General features: G+C 38.7%; 1 pseudogene; it reads right to left on the bottom strand.

The window, feature by feature from the left end:
* Nucleotides 1–1,262: 1,262 nt before the first annotated feature.
* On the bottom strand, nucleotides 1,263–4,168 carry LOC114210254 (ATP synthase peripheral stalk subunit d, mitochondrial pseudogene; annotated as a pseudogene).
* Between the last annotated feature and the right edge of the window lie 2,941 nt (nucleotides 4,169–7,109).

The raw sequence follows: 7,109 nt of genomic DNA, 5'->3' as shown, positions 1-7,109 counted from the left end.
TAAAAATTATAGGTGTTATATGCAACTGATGAATTACTGAACTCTACATCTGAAACTAATGATGTACTCTAGGTTGGCTAATTGAATTTAAATTAAAAAAAAGAAAAGCTGCTAAAAATTAAAGGAAAGATGTATAGATAATAAGTTAATTGTGGAAGTAAAATGGGATGCTAAAATTTATAAGAGCAGGAAGAGAGGAAAAATAGAGACAAAGAACAAATGGGACAAATATAAGACAAATAGCAAGATGGTAGATATATGCACAACTATATTGATAATTATGTTAAATGCAAACGGCCTAAGAACTCCAATTAAAAAGCAAAAATTGTTAGACTGGATGAAAAAGCAAGCCCAGCTAGATGACAAGAAATGCACTTTAATACAAAGGCACAGATAGGTTAAAAGTAAAAGGACAGAAAAGAACATACCAGGCAGCTACTAATCAAAAGAAAGTTGAAGTGGATATATTTTTATCAGACAAATTAGACTTAGTACAATGAATATTGTCAGGGGTAAAAAGTACATTTTATAATTAAAAGAGGATCAATTAATCAACACATAGCAGTCTTTAATTGGGTATACAGCTAACAGAGCTTCAAAATACATGAAGCAAAGCTGAAAGAACTGAAAAGAGAAATAGACAACACATATAGTTTGAGGTTACAACACTTTCCGTAATTGATAGAACAAGTAGATGGAAAATCAGTGAGGACATAAAAGATTATCACTACCACCAACTTGACATAACTGACATTTGTAGAACGCTCTACCCAACAACCACAGAATACAATGTTTTGTAGAACACTCTACCCAACAACCACAGAATACAATGTTTTTTCAAGTGTATGTGAAAAATTCACCAAGATACAATATGTACTGGGTCATATAAGTCAATAAAATTAGGAGGAATGAAATTATCCAGAGTATGGTCTCTGATTGAAATGCATTAAATTAGAGATTTAGAACTGGAAGACAGCTGGAAAATCCTAACATACTTAGATATTAAACATTACATTTTTAAAAATTTTATTTTATTTTATTATGTTATGTTAGTCACCATACATTACATCATTAGTTTTTGATGTAGTGATCCATGATTCATTGTTTTCGTGTAACACCCAGTGCTCCATGCAGTAAAATAACTCATGGGCCAAATAAGAAATCACAAAGAAAACTTAGAAAACATTTTTTTTAACCATATCATTATTTTTAATGTCCAGCATTTATAATACGAGGGCCAGGGCTTTCTCCCCAACTCAAGTTTACAAATTCTCAATTGGCTTGTGAGGCCAATGGGGATACTTCTTCTTGTCTAATCTGGTTTCTGGGAAGACTTCATTCAGGTCCTCAATGGTCGTCTGATCAAATGGAATTATGTTCCTCATCTTCTCCAGCTCTTTTTCATATTCCTCAATCCTGGCCTTTGAGAGAGACAAAAACTCAGCACAACTTTTCACATCTTCTTTTTCTTCAGCATCCACCTGAACAGTATATTTATCCTCTGGCACAGGAACCTTCAGGGCATTAAACTTCTTCTCAAAGCCATCTACCAAACCAGCCTTTGCCACATTGGCCTTGTAGTAAGCCCAGTCGATAGCAGGTGGTTTCTCAGGGAGAGTAGCCAACCTGGAGGAAAGTGTCTTATTCCAGGATTTCAGGGAGTTAGCAATGGCCTTCTGGTTTCGGGGTATGATCTCCCCAAAAGCTACCCAGTCAATGGTTTTTAGAGCAAGTTTTCGTGCAGCCCTCTTGAGATCCTTCACCGACCCCAGCGGCCTAGAGTCCACAGCAGCCAAGGAACAGAACTGGGTCCAGAAAACATTTTGAACTGAAAATACAGCACGTCAAAATTAGTGATATGCAACTGAAGCAGTGCTGAGAGGGAAAACTATAGCTTAAAATGCTTACATTAGAAAAGAAAAAAGATCTAAAAAGTTAATTATCTAAGCTTTTAGAAACTAGAAGAACAACTTAAGCAAAGGAAAGAAATAATAAAGAGTAGAAATCAATTAAACAGAAAACGGTCCAGCAATGGTAAAATAGTTGATATTTCAAAAGCTGGATCTTTGAGAAAAATTAGTAAAATGGATAAAGTGCTAGGTAGGCTAATTAAAAAAGAAAGACACCTCATTTACACACACACTCAATGAAGCATGAACTAGTAATATCAGGAATGAAAAAGGGACATCACTATAGATCCTTCAGATATTAAAAGGACAATAAAAGAGCGTTATAAACAATCTTATGCCAAATCATATAAGTTAAATGGAATGGACCACTTCACTGAAAGACACAACCTATTAAAATTGACCCAAAAGGAAACAGAAGCCCTGAATATCCCTAAGAAATTGATGTCATAATTTGAAATCTTCCCCTGAAAAAACTTGAGGGCTTAGATGGTTTCACTGGTGAGTTGTATTAAAATACCAAAAATACTAATTAATCATACCAATATTGCATAAGAGAGAAGAATCCTGATCCACTTATGTCATGAGGCCAACACTACCTGGTACCAAAATCAGACAAAGACATTATTTAAAAAAATATAAAGGAAAAAAGCTATAGATCAGTATCGTCCATGAAAACAAATGCAAAACTACCTAAAAATATTAGGAAATAAAATCCAGTAGCATTTTAAAATAATAACGCATCATGGTCAAGTGGGGTTTATGCCAAGGATCTTGGGTAAGTGTGGTAGTTAATTTTTTGTAATCTTGACTATGCTATAGATACTACCCTGTGATATAATCACTGTGAAGGTCTTTTAGAAATGTGTTTAACATCCAGTCAGTTGACTTTTGAGTAAAGGAGATTATCCTTGATAATATGGATGAGCTTCATCCAATCAGTTGAAAGGTCTTAAGAGCAAAAACAGTTTTCCCAGAGAAGAAATTCTGCCTCAAGACTGCAATATCACATCTTGCCTGAGTTTACCCTTCAGATTTCAGATTTGTCAACCCCCCCCATTATGTGAGCCAGTTCCTTAAAATAATCTATATACCTCTATTCTATCTTATCCTTTCTATCATCTATCATCTATCTATTGATATATAAAATCTTCCAATCTGTCTATATCTATATCTAATCTGTTGGTTCTATTTCTCTGGAGATTGCTGACACAAAAAATTTGTTTAGCATTTTAAATTCAAAGTAATTTACCATATTAACAGAATAAAGGAGAAAAGCCATTTGATAATTTCAGTAGATGCAGAAAAAGTATTGGACAAAATTCAACACCCAATCATGATAAAAATTCTTAGCAGACTAGAAATAAAAAGGAACTTTCTCAACCTCTTAAAGGGCATCTATGAAAATCATACAGCTAACATATTTAAGGGGAAAGACTGAATGCTTTTCCCCTAAGATTAGGAATAAGCAAGGATATCTGCCTTCACCACTTCTACTCAACATTATGTTGGCAGTCCTAGGCAGCTCACTAGGAGAAGAGATAGGAAGAAGTGGCATGAAACTGAAAAAAGTAAAGCTCTATTTATTTGCAGTTAACATGATCAGATACATAGGATATACACGTGGACGCCTAAGGAATCTACAAAAAAGCTACTAGAAAAAATATACAAATTTAGAAATGTCACAGCAAAGAAGGTCAATATACAAAAACCAATTGTGTTTCTATATACTAGCAATGAATTGGAAAATAAATTTTTAAAATGTCCTTTACAAGATTATAAAAAAACATGGAACGATAATTCAATATGTGTAAGATCTATATGTTAAAAACTACAAAACATTGCTGAAATTTAAAAATACCCAAATAAAGAAATAGACTATATTCATTCTTTGGAAGATTAATGTGTTAAGATATTCTTTCCAGATTGATATGTATGTAGAGATTCAGTGCCATCCAAATGAAATCCTAGCAGGTTTTTTGTTTTTGTTTTTGTAGAAATTGACAAGCCAATTCTAATATGTATATGAAAATTGTTGAGAAGAACAAAGTTGGAGGACTTAGTCTGATTTAAGACTTACTATAAATCCACAGTAATAAGATGGTGTGCTATGGAAAGTCCAAAAATAGCCCCAGACATATAGAGTTGAATTTTTTTGGACAAATATGCCAAAATAATTCAGTGAGGAAAGGACAGACTTTTCAACAGGTGCTAGAAGAATATCCGTTTGGGAAAAAAAATTATCTTGACTCTTACCTCATGCCATATACAAATATTAACTTCAAATGGACCATAAATGCAAACAGAAAAACTAAAACTATGTCTAGAAGAAAACATAGGAGGAACGGTAGTGTATGTATTGGAAGAACCCACCAGAACCCACCACCGTGTCATCGGGAGAGCGAACAAGTTGGCCTGGGGAGGGTCAGGAACCAGGCAGCTCAGTAGCCCTCTGCCATGAAGACCTGGGAGCTTCTTCCTAGGATGCAGGAGAAAGTGCACAGCACCACCTGTGAAGTAGCCTGCCCCCAGCCCCCAATAATTTAAATCTGAATCTAAACAAGCCTGTAGAGCTAACCTTCATCAATAGGAAAAACAAGAGGGCAGAGAAACAAGATTCATGTCACCACAAAAAAGCAAATGGACAAGTCTAGAATATGGAGCATTCCAAGGGTATCAGCTTTGGTCCTCTGAAAAGAGACTCCAAGATGGGATGAGATGTGTAAGAGAAGTCCTGGGGGAAACATCTGCGAGGGAAAATGAGAAGGGGCTGGTCTGGGAGAGCTACTGGATAGAAGTGCAGTTCTAACCTCTGCAGAGCAAAGAGGGAAGCAAAGGAGGTTGGGTCAGAAAAATCTTAGGGTATAGTTAAGCTTGTAGTCATCTGCATAGTCATTCTCTAGGATGTTGGCCAGAGTGGCCTTGGCTCCAACCGCCTTTCAACCAGTTAGCAAATTCTGGGGAGAGAGAGAGAGAAGAGAGATTATGATCCATATGGCCAGGGGAAATAGCAATGTGCCCAGATTCATGACCCACCCCCCACCCAGGGCAGGTGGTCCACTCTGTTCTGTGCAGCTTCTCAATCCGTGTCAACTTTCAGCAGGAGAGCGTCGGGACAGATCACTCCAGCATCTCTGTGGAGAGGGGCAGGGTAGGGATAGAGTTGGGTTGGAGCGACACCATTTAGGAAGCATTACAAAAGGTACTTTGCAATTTAACACCGGAATATTTTCCGATCACCTCAAGATAAATAAGTTCACTCACCTTGAGCTACAGTGCCTGATTGGGATGGGGTTGATTTTGTTTAGCTCTTTGTAACACTACTTGTCACTCATGCTTCCCTAGAACTTCATGGGGCTCACCCTTAGGCAGACCCTGATCTCAGAAATCTCTCCAAAATCCTGAAAGGGAACATGAAAAAAGGAAGTTTTAAGTTGATCCTAGCACATAATAATGGCAGTTGAATTTTTCTCAGCTCCTAGAAGGCTGGTCCCAGCTGGATGGACCTGGTGAATGGAAAGAAAGCTCTTGGTTGTTGAAGTGCGTGCGTTAAGCAGGGGCTGGTTCCTGGGCTCCAGGAACTGAACCAGCCTGGTGTGGATCCACTTAAGGCAGGCTGATGGATGTAGTGGCCTATCAGGACCTTTCCTCCTTATATTTCAGATAAATTGAATGTGAATAGACTGATTTGTTAAGCCAGACATTCTGAAGCCAATTTGATGATAGACCTTTTGATTTTTGAAGTAGCTCTTTGGACAAAGCTGCATGAAAATGTCTGTATTACTATGAAAATTGCCATTTATTGTTGGTAAGAAGTGTGCACAATTCTTGGGTTATATGTCTTCCAGGCACCTCACCCCATCTCTCACTCCCAATCCTCACCCCTAAGGTGGGCATCTGCAGTGGGGTGAGGCCCATGAATAGGCTAAGGATATGTATTGGTTTTCTACTGATGCTGTAAAAATTACCACAAACTTAGTGCTTTGAATTTACTATCTTACACTTTTGTAGGTAAGAAGTCTAATACGTATCTCACTGAGCTAAAATCAAGGTGTTATTAGTGCTTCATTCCCTTCTGGAGGCTCTAAGGGAGAATCTATCCTTCCCTTTCCTGCGTTCTGAAGGCTGCCCCCTTCCTTGGCTCCCGACCCCCTGCCTACATCTTCAAAGCCAGCAACATTGCATTTCTCTGACTGTTCTTCCATATTTCAGTCCCTCTGACTCTCCTTTTCTGCTTCCTTCGTCTACTTCTAAGGTCCTTTTTGATTACATGAGGCCCACTCGGAAAATTCAGGCTAAATCTCCCTACTTTAAGGTCAGCCAATCAACAGCCTTAATTCCATCTGCAAACTTCCTTCCCTTTTGCCATATAACAGTCACAAATTCCAGGGCCTGGGATGGGATATGTTAGGGGGGGCGGTGGTGGCATTAGTCTGCCTACCACAGGACTTGTTTTTAATTACCTGGTAAGATCACCAGAATGTCTCCAAGGAAGGGACACTTAAACCAGGAGAGTAGTTGGAAAACTATTGCAATGAATAGTTCAGGCAAGAAGTCATGATGATGTGGCCCAGATGGGCAGCAGTGGAGAGATGGGGAAAAACAGATTTAAGAGCCATTTGGGAAGCAGCTTGACAGAGTGGGTCGCCACTCCAGAGCAATGGAATCTATTATCATCCTGACACAAGCACAGATGAGACCCACAGTTTTGATTGGGAGGAGATAATGTCTGGATTAATGCCGACCAGATCCCCCAGAGTCAAGGCCAGACAAGAAATAGAACCATTTCATCAGGAATAGGCTCTTCCTAAGCCAATCTTGGGTGTTACTGTCAGTTTTAATCCTGTATGTTATTTACCTCTTAAACACGTGCACTTAATGGATTGTTTGCAAAGATGGCCTCCAGAAATTCCTTCCATCCCTGATCACAAGCATCACTCCTCCTAGCAAGAGGGAGAGTCCATTTCCCTTCCCTTTGGATCTGGGCTGGCCCCAGACTTGCTTTGGCTAAAAGAATGTGGTGGAAGTTATGTTGTGTGACTTCTAAGCTTCAGTCTCCTGAAGCCGGGCTACCAATACTCTTGCTCTCTTGAAATGCTTCTCTGTACAGAGAGGTGGTCTGGCCTTCTGGTGGATGGGCGGCTTTGGAAGAGAGCTGAGTTGGTAGACCAAGCCAACTGCCAGATGTGTGAGCAAGGACAT

Source organism: Eumetopias jubatus, unplaced genomic scaffold, assembly GCF_037043125.1.
Source record: "Eumetopias jubatus isolate StellerSeaLion01/CBP00866 unplaced genomic scaffold, mEumJub1_p1.0 scaffold_17, whole genome shotgun sequence".
In the NCBI taxonomy this organism is placed as follows: Eukaryota; Metazoa; Chordata; class Mammalia; order Carnivora; family Otariidae; genus Eumetopias; species Eumetopias jubatus.
This window is presented reverse-complemented; position numbering and strand designations above follow the sequence as displayed.